The sequence below is a fragment of the Papaver somniferum genome, chromosome 4, assembly GCF_003573695.1.
Source record: "Papaver somniferum cultivar HN1 chromosome 4, ASM357369v1, whole genome shotgun sequence".
NCBI classification, from domain to species: Eukaryota; Viridiplantae; Streptophyta; class Magnoliopsida; order Ranunculales; family Papaveraceae; genus Papaver; species Papaver somniferum.
In genome coordinates this window covers 159927975-159942645 of record NC_039361.1, presented here as the reverse complement: position 1 = coordinate 159942645, position 14671 = coordinate 159927975, and the positions used below count along the sequence as shown (strand labels likewise).

Sequence of the window (14671 nt, the reverse complement as noted above, 5' to 3'; positions counted from 1 at the left end):
AAAAAGAGTTCTAATATAGTAGTTACTCGATTTTCAAATTGAAAGTAAACTTCCATAAAATCAACAGGATAAGGTAGGTTTTCCTTTTACATTTGTAATTTTTAAACCAATATTTCCAAGTGTCTTCACCTAAATATTGTCACGTCATGAATTCCAAATTGAATTGGTTTTCTTTTTTATCCAAATTGAATTTGGTTTCCTTTTTTTAATCCTTTTCCTATTCTTTTTAAACCAATCATACATTGCCAAGTAACGCTCGTTTCACAAAACTCAAAAAAGCTTATTTCGGCCAATAGGAAGCAAGGGTTTCCTCACCGTTCAGCGTGGGAACTTTATTTGTCTAGGCCTTTAAGTCTTTAGATAGGTATACAAAATTAGCCCACAATTTAAAGTTGTTAAAATTTAGGAAACCTGTTTTGAGGCATACTGGATTTTTTTGAGGCATACTAAATAATGCCAAAATAGGGTCACTAAATAAAAAACAACATCACCGCTTATCCATGCTTCTTGATAATGGCATAACTACCCTTACATAATCAGTGTAAATGATTATGATTAGATTTGATAAATTAGGAATTTTAAGGATTGATTAAAAATTAAATTGTTAGTGTTAAATTAGTAGAGAAATTAAATTTATGTGGAATTTTTGAGAGGAAGAAGAAGATGTGAAAAAAAACTTGGGTTTTGAGATTTTAGTGATTAGAAGTAACCAAAATGTGTGACTCAAATCAGAGGTAGACTTCTATACGAGGTTTAATGTCCTTCTTATAAGTTGAATCTATCAAAAAATTGAATTTTTAAAACTCATATCTACTGACCAGATGAACAGTTCGGCTGATAACTTGTCAGCCGAACTTTACTCTGTAACTCACAAATTTAGGTTCGGCTGATTCGAACAAAATCGTTGTTAGCCGAACCTAGGTGTATTTTCATAAAACAGAGGTTCGACTGACAAGTTATCAGCCGAACTTCACTCTGTAACTGACGAATTTAGGTTCGGTTGATTCGAACAAAATCTAGCAAAATCGCATTAGCCAAACATAGTGTTTCTCTAAATCAAATACTAGGTTCGGCTCAAAATTGATATTCCAAGATCAGCCGAACTAATCTTCTGAAAACCCTAATTTCATCTTTGAAATTATATTTTATAGATCAAACAAAATAAAATCAATCAAAAACAAGATGGGTTTGTTACAAATGCATTCTAAAATACATCTAAGAGCAATTGAGATTTGGATTTCACACTCCAACATCGCTCACTTCGATTCCTGTTTCCTTTGATTGCTTGATTAAGTTGGAGTCCAAAATGTTTAAGTTTAAAGGTTATTTTGATTTTTGATTTTAGGTTTTTGAGGATAAGGGAACTCTAGTTATTAGATTGTTTAAGGATATATAGGTAATTGCACTATCTTCAGACACCCCTTATAAAACCATCCTAGATGGGATAATAAATAAATATGCCTCAAAAAAAAATTGTATGCCTCGAAACAGGTTTCAAATTTAGACCATAATCACCATGGTCTCGGCCCATGGAGAATTTCTACGAGATTGTCTACACTGTATCCACAAAATTCGCTCACATTACAAGATATTGCAATTTGAGCATAAAGATGGATCCATTTCTTCAACTTCAAATTTTCATGGTTTCACAGATTAGCAAATTTACAGCCAGTACAGAGTTGATCAAATTCCAAGACAAACAGGAATGTAATATATTGCACTTCGATTATTATTAACATATCCGAAATACAAGATAAAGAGTGGATAAAGACCCAGCAGCAGCGCCACAATGCAACAGGCATATCTGAACAACAATGGAGACAGTCGAGAACTAACTTAATTAATTCTTTAACCTGACATATGACAATGAAGCCTTTACAGATGCGCAGATAAGTCTACTTCACCAGTTTCATTGCAGCTGTTGATTTTTCTTCACAACCATCGCTGTTGTTGATGGTAGAACCGTACACCTTCATATGCATCTTTATAAAGGACCCTTTTGAGCTTAAAAATACTTGTATGGTTTTTGCAAACACCGCATTTATAAGGAATATGCCGTGTCTCGCGCAAACCATCATCAGCTCCCTGAAAAGTCATCCTAAGGCAACGATAAATTTCTAAGGAGTCGCATATCAGTTTAAGATCATATACTGCATGTGCCAATGCAAGTGCAAAGCCAGCTTTCACCCCATCCAAGATATGATAGAAATAAGAAACTACTTCTGGCTGCACACAAGCAGATGCAATTACTGGCTTTCCACATGGAGCACGCACCATAACACCATATCCTCCCATTTCTGTTTCCTTGTTGTAAAAACATATATATACGTTTAGATAGTGATACCCTCGTCATTTTAATTTTGAAGACCAAGAACCTATCCAGTCCCACATTTTTGGGATTATGTATGATAGGATGTCTTCAGTCTGCAGTGGGTTGAAATGAGCTTGGATTTCACTTAAAGAACATTTTCAGTGGGTGATTGGAACTGGTGAAGACATTTCTGTTTGGTTTGATCATTGGACTGGTGAAGGTCTGTTGGTGGATTCTATGGCCACTGAGCTAATTAGAAATGGTGAGTGGTTTATTCCCTGACTCTTTCCATTTACTTATAAAAATGCACCAACTGAAAATTATATCAAAATGGTATTCGAAAATTAAACTTGTAACTTTGTTCTGTAGTACTAGTAGTACATTGCATATTCGAAAATTCTCAATCTCGTTGACACTAAATCAAAATTGTATTCGAATACTAGTAGTACATTGCATATTTAGACTACCAATTATTCCCTTGGAGTGCTTGATTAAACTTCACACAATGCAAAATTAAATGATGAACTCCAAAGATCAACATAAACAAAATCCCAAATTCTCAAAACCCTAAAATCATCTTAAAGAAATCCTAAAAATCAATGTTACAATTAAGCCAAACTTTAACTACGCAGCTGCGAAATACAATGAAAAATGAAAATGGGTTTGATGTACTACTAACCCTTTCTAACTGTGATGAGAAGAAAACCCAATTTGGTCACTGATCTGTCTTGTACTGTACCAAATCGTCCTAATCATCTTCCACTCGATTTGCTATTGGCTTCTACCACCTATTTCTCTCCATTGTTCTTTACACGATACCTCCATCTTCTTTCTCTCAATTTTTTCCATTTTTCCCTTCTCTGGGTTTAGTCTTGAGAAAGGTTTGGTTATCAACAAAGTAATGTAAAGCTGACCGATGATGTTTTACAAAACAAAAATGTAGTGAATGCCAAAATTACCTGTTTTTTTTAATTTTATAAAAAAAAAAAGAAAAACAATTGATGAAAGAGACTAGAGCAATGGGTTGCGGACCGATGATGCTTTCTCATACAGGTGAATGTCAGTGATTCTACGTTGACGGCGGGATTCTACCGCCAAAAATCCCGCCTGAGAGCCTCTGGGACCCGCTGGAGTTAGCAGGGGTGGGCATATGGGTCCCACTGAAAGGTGTGAGGGGCTGGATTTTTGGCGGTAGAATCCCGCGATAGACTTAGCATTAATGGGTGAATGTAGGAGAGCAGTCTGTATACCAGGGATGGCGCAAAAGGAGGAACAGGCAGAGGCAATTGCAACACTTGAAGCACTAAAATGAGCTAAGCAAGCTGGAGTTGAGCAACTGTATCCGGAAGGAGATAGCTTTAAATGTAGTGAATGCATTAAATGGCAGAATAGGGGTAGTCAAATGGACAAATAACCCTAGCATTTTTAGGGGCCACTCAAAAGGAATTAGGGGCCAAGATTTTATACCCATCCAAGGACACTAGTTAAGGGATACCCTATAGGACATTGAAGTTACCTAAATGCCATTCTAGTAAAAGGAAATAAAAACCAAATCAAAAACATTTCAACTCTTCTTCTTCTCATGTTCACCTTCTCTCCCGATTGTGGAGGGAAAAAAAATTCCTCCCCGTTCAATTCAACTCATCGCCTCGTGAATCGTAAAATCAAAACATTGTCGATTCGTTTATAAAACAATGGGTAAGGATGATGAACACCACAGACCTAAAACTAAAAACGTTGCTCGCGGTATCGATCCAAAAATTGGAATTTTGGCAAGAAATAAAGAGATTGTTGCTGGATATGACGAAGAACGCGAAGAACACGAAGCCGCGGATTTAGTTGGTTGTGGCGAATCTGATATTCAAACACTCTGGCAACTTCAAATGGCCCCAATTAGGTAAGATTTCGTCAATTTCTTGGTTTATATCGCTTTAAATCGTCGAATCGCCAAAAAACAATTCTAGGGTTTTCTGAATATTACCAGATTCGGGAGATATGTATGTCTCTTAAACTTCCGAATATAGTCGTGTTCTTCATTTCTGAAGAACATTGACAGTATTCGGGAGATAGTTATGTAGGTTTAATCCCCTATATGTTAGGTCATTTCTTCCTGTAACTTTAGATGGACATATTCGGAGGTTACGATTCATTTTTACTTCCGAATATATTGATGTTGGGACATAGTATTCGGATATTCATCTACTACCGAATATATATATATATGATGAAAAATTCTCAAAATTGTGATTTAGGCAAAATCTCATTTTGGGGCCAGCATTTATTCGGAAGACAGTATAATGTTTTATATGTACGATTATATAGGATGAAAAATTAAGATTTTCTGAACTCCAATTGATGAGTATTCGGTAGCACATATATTTGATTATCTTCCGATTGTTTTGTAATCGGGAACAAAATGTGTCCTTTTAGTTCCGAAGGTGGACATTCGGATATTATTTGTGTACTTTTTCTTCCGACTGTATAGTTTGTAACCATTGTTCCTTTTTTTGTTGTTTAGACAAATTCGAGCTAAGAAAGCCCCAAAAACAGGCGACTTAGGGACTCGTCGAGAAGGGAGTAAGAAAGTGACATCTAGTGCTAGGATAGAAAGGAGTGTCAAGGCTAATTCAAGTGCTCAACCAAGTGTAGAACCACAAGGCAGTGAACAAGGTGTGCAACCAAGTGCTCAACAATCCACTCAACAAGGTGTAGAACCAACTGGTCCACAAGGCAATGAACAAGGTGTGCAACCAAATGCTCAACAAGCCACTCAACAAGGTGTAGAAGCAACTGGTCCACAAGTTACATCCCACCATGAAATTGAACCAATTGATCCAGTGCCAACAATACGAGAAGAAGGTCAACCAAGTGGTACCCAAAAAGACAAAAAAAAAAAACAAAGGAGAAGCAGGTAAAAAAAAAGGATATTGCTAAGAAAGGCAAACATCTTGTCCCTGAGCATTTGAAGGTGAAGAATATTCCAGCAGGCAAAATCCTTGGGCCACCGGCGGATGGAGGAAAATTGTTATTTGGATACAAAGACTCCTGGGCCAAAGACATATACGAAACCGAGGTAATAATTATCGTATCTTATTTGTTCTATCGTAATAGTTGTCTTAAGGGTTTTTGTATTTACTTTAAACATTTTTCGTGTGTTTAATAGTATCATCAAGATGTGGTTCGTCTACTCAAACCCACCGCCGCACCAACAAAAATGCTTGATTGGCCTTTATCCGGTGAATGTGAAAGGTTCGAGACTATTATAGCCAACTCGGGGTTAGCTGCTGCTGCCAAGAATTCATATTTGGAACATGATCGCGTGGCTATATCTGCGTTCGTGAAGAGAATGTATCCTGAGACCGACACCTTTCATACGCCATTTGGGGAGATGGCGATTACCCCTAATGATGTTCTGCAGATTCTTAACCTCCCTGACCAAGGCACAACTGTGAAGTTGAACTACACAAAGCAATTATCTTGGGAACAACTTTATGCTCTAACTAGAAAGTGCTTAGGTTGGGATGAAGAAAATCAATACAGGAGTTCATGATGCATGCAAGTTACAGAACTAGACAGATCAACATTAGTGTTTTGATGGATAAGTACCGAGGCACCTTGGATAAAGAAAAGAAAGGAACGTTAACCGATGAGCAAGTGAACCACGCTGCCACCGCATATATCCTTTGTGTATTGGGATGTGTCATTTTTCCCAATACTTCTGGCAACCGGATCGACGCCAACCTTATACAACTTTTGGATCCTCTCCATGAAGTCGGTGACTATTCTTGGGGAACGGCATGCCTAGCATTCTTGATGGAAGAGTTGAGAAAGGCGTCGAGGCGAGGAACTAGCCAAGTTGCCGAGAATGTGGCTCTATTGCATGTATTTTTATTTTTATATCTATCAGTCCATCTATAGTAGTTATTCGGTAGACAGTACATATGATGCATATTCTGAACTCAAAATGATTCATATTCGGTAGGAATAACATATTTTTAGCTACCGAATATAGTTTATTCGGAAACATGTAACTTAGTTTTTGTTGCGATTATTTCTAATCGTTACTTAATCTTGAGAATTTATTACCGAATATATAGGCCAAAAATATAAAGTTTACTGAACTCATAATGATGCATATTCGGTAGTAATAACATATTTTTAGCTACCGAATATATTATATTCGGAAACAAGTAACTTAGTTTTATTTCCGATTATTTATAATCGTTACTTAAATGTTGAGAATTTATTACCGAATATATATACCAAAAAACTTGAGTTTACTAAACTCTAAATGATGCATATAGGTAAGAATAACATATTTTTAGCTGCCGAATATATGTTATTCGGACACAACTAACTTAGTTATAATTCCAATTATTTATAATCGTTACTTAATATTGAGAATTTATTACCAATATATAGGCCGAAAAACTTGGGCTTACTGAACTCCAAGTGATGCATATTCGGTAGGAATAACATATAGTTATCCTCCGAATATATGTTGTATTCGTTGATCACTTACTTCCGAATATGTGTATTCGGTTTCAATTTATGTACCTTTACTTCTGATTGTTTAGAATCCATTTCCTAATACTTGTTTTCTTATCTATAAAGGCATGGATCTATGACCACTTCTCCATCCTGAACTTGGACGGAGAGAACCCGGAGTGGCGCAAAGGCAATCCTAGAGGAACAAAATATTTCTTCCAAGATAATCGTTCTCATTCAAAAGAGCAGCAGTTGGTTCGCATGAGGGGGATTTTGGACTAAATGAAGGCCTCGGACGTATGTTTTGATCCATACAAGGAAGATCGAGCTACAGGGCATATAAGAGTTCGGTCGGACTTGTCCCTTTATTTTGGACCGTTGTGGCACCCCACAGGATATGTGATGTACAACCCCTCTAGGGTGATGCGACAACTCGGGTATATACAACATCAACCAATGGATCACATGTGGGATTACTACAAATTGGAGTTGGAAAAATGCTCTTCTAGTGGTGAAAATATCACGATAGTTCACTCAGGCCCACCTACTGCTCTTGATAACTGGGATAAGAGGTTCACGTTCATTATCAACACTGGTAGACATGTCACCTGAGGTGATGAAAATTCTCCAGGCTATACACTAGTAGAAAAATGATGATCTATAACAGTTAAAAACTGTTACTGTATTATTTCCGTAACAGTTTTAGTTTTTCCTGCGGTGTTACTAAAGCCCCTGTTACGGAAAGTTTATAAAACCTGTTACGGAAAGGCTATTGAAAAATGACTCATAAATTCTAAAACTATTATTGGTGGTTTTCAGTAACACTTTATAAAATATATATTACTGAATAATTTCTACTGTAACTATTTTACATAAAATCGTTACCGTTAGCAGTTTATTGTAACATGTTTGGGAACAAACTGTTGCTATTGTTTGAGTAACCGTAACAGTTTTTATTGAAACTGTCATAAAAACTGACAGTTTTTATTGACTACCATCACCTCCACCACTAGCGCCACCACTACCTCCACCACCAGCACTGCCACAACCATCAACACTAGCATCTCCACAACTGTCACCACCATGTACGCCGCGTCCACTACCATGAGTTGGTCTTCTTGGACATGAAATATAAATTCTATAAAAGTACACTTCACAAGATTCGACCTTGAGACCTATTGCATTAATTATAACTCTTGAACCACTTTTCCATGTTTTCCTTTTGTTTAATGTTATCCAAATAAAATATTTACTCTCATTAGACAGTAAACTACACCTCCACCACATTCGTTGTCACACCAGCAACTACAACACAATTTATATTTTTAATATTCCTACATATTTTTACAACTTGTTTATTATTTTGTATTATATTCGATTTTTTCTCAAACCTTAGGTAACCATCAGTACGATCCATGGCTAGCTCTCGTGCTTAGAACTAAATCAAGATGTTAAATTAATGTCAGTCCATAAGTAGTTATTTTTTTGAACCGAATACCCAAAAACTAGTTATACAAATAAATAATTTACAGAAATGTCACGATAATGTCAACTATGGTAACCTATTAAACATGTTGCAGTAACATAGATATATAGTAACATTTAGTTTAAAAAATGTTACGATAATGCCAACTACGGTGACATATTAAATATGTTACGGTAACGTAGGTATATAATAACAGTTGGTTTAAAGAACTGTAATGGCAATGTCGACATACGAAATATGTTACAGTAACATGGGTATATAGTAACACTTACTATAAAAACAGTTACAGTATACAACCTGGATGACATTATGTAACAGTTCTTACGAAAAGTGTTATTGTTATTTAACTATCTAACATTTAGTAACAGGCATTTTACGAACTATTACTTTATAAAAGTTTGAAATGTTACTAAATGTCACTTTTATACTACTGATATGAGTTGGTATAAGAACGTATCATATCCTTTGGTCATGCGTGAAGTTAAAACAAAGACTACTTCGGCGGGGTCCAGTTATAATTATATCATCAAAGACAAACCAAATGGTTATGATAGACTGGTGCGTATTCTTAAAACATTTTTTATGTTATATTATGGCTATAAATCTTAGGTAATACCCGTTTCATGTTATGTCATTATGTATAAAAACATGTGAATAGGTTCAAGTGTGTTTCCAAAATGTTAACTTCATGCATGAGGAGCGGAGATCCCGTGCCAGTTGAGAAGATAAAAGATGCTAGAGACCTGGTGGATAATATGGATAATGAAGATTATGCAGCTCAGTTTGGGGAGAAAAAAGGCACGAAGAAGAATCCGCCCAAGAAGGCAGTATCAAAGACGGGTAAAAGAAGTCGAGCTTCATCGAGCGCTGAAGGTGCTCCAAATGAAGGTTCTCCAAATGAAAGTGCTCCAACTGAAGGTGTCTTAACTCGTGGTCACGTAGGACTTGGAGGTAGTCACGGTCGTAAAGTCAATAAGTCTAGATAAATGACAATGAATTGTGTTATGTTGGATTATGTCGTTTCATAGTATTTATAGTTTGTGTTGGATTATGTAGTTTTTAAGATTTGGATCAGATTTTAAGTTCTTAAATCACATTATGGTTTGTGAATGATTAGTTTCATGGAGTATGAATGGTGTATGAATTTATCGATCATTTGCATGTTAGTTTCATGGATTATGGCAGTGTTGGATTTGTTGGCCATTCCATATTCGGAGGTTTGGTAGACTGGTGTCCTTCAGATTATTACCAATACCCAATTTGAAAGTTTTTGAAGTTTCTGAATTTTGGGCCACTATATATTCGGAGAACAAAAAATTAGAATGATTACCGAATATATTAGTTAAGCATTTCGAAATTCCAAGGATGATGGTCGTTCCAAAATGGCAAAACTTAAGCATTATGGCATGTTTGCATTTTTGGGCCACTACATATTCGGAGGTTTAGGAGACTTTGTTTCCTTCCGATTATTATCAGTTCCCAATTTGAAGATTTTGGTAGTTTTCAAAATTCTGAATTTTGGGCCACTATATATTCGGAGGACAAAAAATTAGATTGATTACCGAATATATTAGTTAAGCATTTTTAAATTCCAAGGCTGATGGTCATTCCAAAATGGCAAAACCTAAGCATTATGGCATGTTTGGATTTTTTGGCCACTCCATATTCGGAGGTTTAGGAGACTTTGTTTCCTTCCGATTATTATCAGTTCCCAATTTGAAGATTTTGGTAGTTTTCAAAATTCTGAATTTTGGGCCACTCCATATTCGGAGGACAAAAAATTAGATTGATTACCGAATACATTAGTTAAGCATTTCGAAATTCCAAGGCTGATGGTCGTTCAAAAATGGCAAAACCTAAGCATTATGGCATGTTTGGATTTTTGGGCCACTCCATATTCGGAGGTTTAGGAGACTTTGTTTCCTTCCGATTATTATCAGTTCCCAATTTGAAGATTTTGAAGTTTTCAAAATTCTGAATTTTGGGCCACTATATATTCGGAGGACAAAAAATTAGGGAGGAAAGGTTTCCTTCCGATTGTCTTAATCGGAAGATAAAATTTACATTTAACCTTCGAATATGAAAATTTTAATGTGATGATGAGTCACATGATGCGTACACCCGTGTTACGCCTCGCCTAAATGGCCATATTTTCAAAAAAAAAAAAAAAAGAGCCGTTAGAACTATATTCTATATAAGGAGGGTATCCTCTTCCCCTATATGCAACAAAAATACATTTCAATTCTCTCCAACATTGAAGAACCCCATCTTCAACATAATGGCACAACCATTCATTAATCCTACGGAGTTCACGATAGAAGAAGATTTATCTTTATGTAGGCGTTATGTTCAATTCTATCCGAGACGAGGAGAAGAACGTAGGCAAGGAGGCATAATGAGTATGAGTTCTTTGAGGAAAATTCATGAAAAGTTTTGCGCCGACATCGGTAACCCAAATAACCGTCACTCCGCTGATATTTTCTGTCGAATTGGTTCAATAAACGGACACGTCGGAGAATTCGTCCATTTAACTTATCTTGTGAATCAATATCGATTGAGGGGTGAAACCAATGATGAGGTTATAGAACGATCTCTCGGGGAATGGCGGAGATGGAAAAGATTAAACTTCCATTACGAAGCTCATTTCAGAATCCTTAAGAGGATGGAAAGATTTAATCCGTTTAGAGCTCGTCCAAGACGTCCACAGCGCTAATCACAAGTCATTCTAATAGAATTGTCGAAGTATAATTATTATATTACATTAAGATTTTCAAAATTTTAACAACAATCGGGCGTAACTGTGCTATTTAATCTACCGAATATGTCAACATTTTCAAAATCGTATCACAGTTTGGTTAAATTCGGTACTTAATATGTTAATTAATCAACATTATACTCCAATGGATTTTTTTTTTTAAATAGTCGTGCATCGAAATACAAACTCAATCGGTATAAAGGAAATAAACTTGTCTACCGAATATTGTTATTGAAGAAATCAAAAGTCTCTGAGTACAAAAATGCATATATTCGAAAATTCAGGAAAAACGCTGGTACTCTAATTACCATATTCAGCAGTTAAAAGTATAACACAATCTACCGAAAGTGGTTCATTATTGTTTACACAGTGTACGACGTGTCCGTACACTCGTGTTACACATGACCTCAACGGCCAAATTTTCAAAATTTAAAAAAAAACAGTCGTTGGGACTCTCATCTATATAAGGAGGTTAACCTATTCTCATTGTTTCACCAAAATACACAAATGTAGTATTGTGAGCGTTACAAGAAGATCTTCCATCGTCTACTATTTCTAATTCATTATATATCTCATATTACAATCATGACAACTTTTGACGCAGCTGAAGATTTGGCCATTGTCAAAACATGGTATCAAGAAACAAGACGTGAAGATGTCATAGCCGGAAGGTTAACACCGGAAATATTTTGGGGGAGAGTGTATAGAAATTTGTGCGAGAATATGTAAATCCAAAGCAAAGATCCCTCCAACAAGTTCATGGTCGTTTCCGGCTTATCCAAAAAGGGGTAAATGATTACATATCGATACAAAAGAGGATTTTCAACACTAGCCACTTAAGCTTGTCAATCCAACAATTTGTAAGTATTTGCATAATTCTTTTACAACACACCGGGTGGCTATATCTTATTACTAAACTATACGAACTTAGCATTCTTTTGTATTTGCTGGTTTATGTAGGAGGCACTCGCAAAAAGACACTACTTATAGGAACAAGGAGAAGAATTCATATATGATGGAAGCTATGAATTCTTCAAGGCCGCGGCCACAGTATAAAGTTTGGCACAAGTTGGACACATTCGGAAGTTACTGTCTGATATTATCTACCGATTCTGTGAACAATTCTTTAAATTACTGTCTGATATTTGCTATAATCGGAAGTTACTATGTTGTGTAATCTATCGATTCGGAGAATTTTTTCAAAGTTTGATTTCAGTGTAGTAAGGTGATAATCGGAAGTTAGTCTATTATTTAAATTACCGATTATCAGAGTGTTCCAATTTCTTCAGGTATCGAGTTCAAAATAACATTATATTCGGAAGACAAGACTATAACATTAACCACCGATTCTAATATTCGATGGAAAATACTATAACATTATTCACCGATTATCTGAGTGTTCCAATTTCTTCAGGTTCTGCGTTCAAAATAACATTATATTCGGAAGACAAAACTATAACATTAACCACCGATTCTAATATTCGGTGGAATATACTATAACATTATCCACCTATTATTATATTCGGAAGCCAGTACTATAACATTATCCACCGAATATATCATATATCTTCACAATTTTTTTTTAAAAAAAACTTGTACAAAAAAGCCGGTTCAAATTACATTTTTCAAAAGTAACGATCATTCATCTTCATCATCCAAGGGAACCAATTCGAGTAGGCCTTCCGGAAAGTTGTCCTTCATGACGCGATCCCAATCCAACATGTTGGTCTCATATTGTTTCAACCAATCCTTACAATGATCCGTTGGGAAGTAATCCGTCTAACCACCCAACGGAGGTAATGGGCAATCTCTCTTTATTCTTTTAGCATCTCATTCACAAATTCCATAACAATTCTTCTATCTTTAACCGATTCATCGCAAACCGTCCTTCTATGTGTAAACGTAAAAGAATGTCCATACTTAGGAGGAACAAATAAATATACCACGCAATTCAAAACATCCGCTAAGAGATATCCACATTTAGGCATTGTCATCCAATTTTGGATCCAATTGTCTTCAATCCCTTTCGGCACTTTACACACGCAACTAAGTCTTTGAACTCTAGTTCTTTGTCGTGTCTATCTCCTCGCTTCATCATCTTCATATAGAAATCATTTTCCTTTATTAGTTTTACCGCCATCTTAGTTCTTAAGTATTTCCATTGGGTGACATCTTCTTTAACCGCCTCTCCAAAGTAACCAATTTGATCCGTAGCGACATGAAACCCACAATTGCCATCCCCATCAACCTCATACGTGGACAAAACAAAAGGAACAATGAGAGGAGGGAGTTGTTCCAAATACTCTTCGTATATTATGTACGTGGATCGATTTGGTCTTCCATGAAGATCCCTAGGACAACGAAGAGTACCATTCTTCTCTTTGATAGTCACAATTTCCGCTGGTTGCGAGTTGCTCATTCGATCAACAACTATAGAGCTAGTTTGGGTCTCCACTAACACAACTTCTTCCACCACCTCGGATTGACTTACTTGAGAAGGCTCCGTAGTGACCTTTGGTTTCACTTTTCGTGCGGTTGGTCCACTTTGATCATTTCTTGGACGACCTCTTTTCTTTGGTTGCGGCTCATCTTCAAATTCGGCTTCCGTATACATGTGCCTACTCGGGTCACTTTTGGTAGACAAATACTCTTTCAACTCTTTTCTTTGGATGGTCCTCGACACTTCGGTGTTGGGCCTACCGGCCCCCTTTTTCTTAATAGGTTCATCAACCTCTCGTAAACAAGGGTGAAGGGTTTCCTCCAAATTGTGCATTAATATTTGCTTTTTGGTGCCATTTGATGTAGCATAACGCTCGGATATTCGTGCACACAATTCCGACTCAAGGAAAGACGGACCATCAACTACCAGGGTGCTTGGAGTGAAATTTAATTGCTTCCAAAATGGATGAATATCATTGATGTCAATTACTTCAACATACCTACCCATCTTATGACGACACGGGAGTCCAACACCTATCATAGCCTTGCAAACACAAATTGTATTCTCGTCATCGTAAGCTTTATAAAGCTTCGATTGTTTCATCATGTGATTTATTGCCCATCTTGAAACTTTATGAACAATTCTCCTTAGAAGAAAATTTTCCTTATCATGTTCCATTGGGAATTGGTGTACACTAAAATTGCATACATTGCCTAATCTTTACGAGATCAATATTGGTGTATTCATGGATTTCTTCTTGGATTGACACAACTCCATTTTGACTAGCAAGTAATATTTTCTTCAATCGGCCATGAGACCCCTCCGCAATGCTTGTCGCCTCTTTCTTGAAGTTACGATATTCATATGTCCATGCAAACACAAACCTCTCCTTAAGAGGTAACCATTGTGTTTTACAATACTCAACGAGTTTTGGGTAGTTCGTGCCATATTCATCCTCAAATTTTTTCAAGTTAGATTCGTAAATTTCCTCGGTCATCGACCAAATGATGTTGTCCCATGCTTTCATGAACATATTCCAAATCATTCCATCCTCCTTCAATTTTTCATCGAATAATATCTTCTTTTCCGTTCTTTCTTCCACGGTTAATTTACTAATGCGCTCATCCTCTTCCTTTGACCTCTTGGTACCCTTCCTTAGTCTTTTAGATTGGAAATGATGATGGCAATTGG

The 14671-nt window shown here is 36.3% G+C and overlaps 1 pseudogene; it reads right to left on the bottom strand.

Moving 5' to 3' along the window:
• Positions 1 to 7783: 7783 nt before the first annotated feature.
• LOC113273365 overlaps positions 7784 to 14671 on the bottom strand; it is a 50680-nt pseudogene continuing 43792 nt past the window's right edge.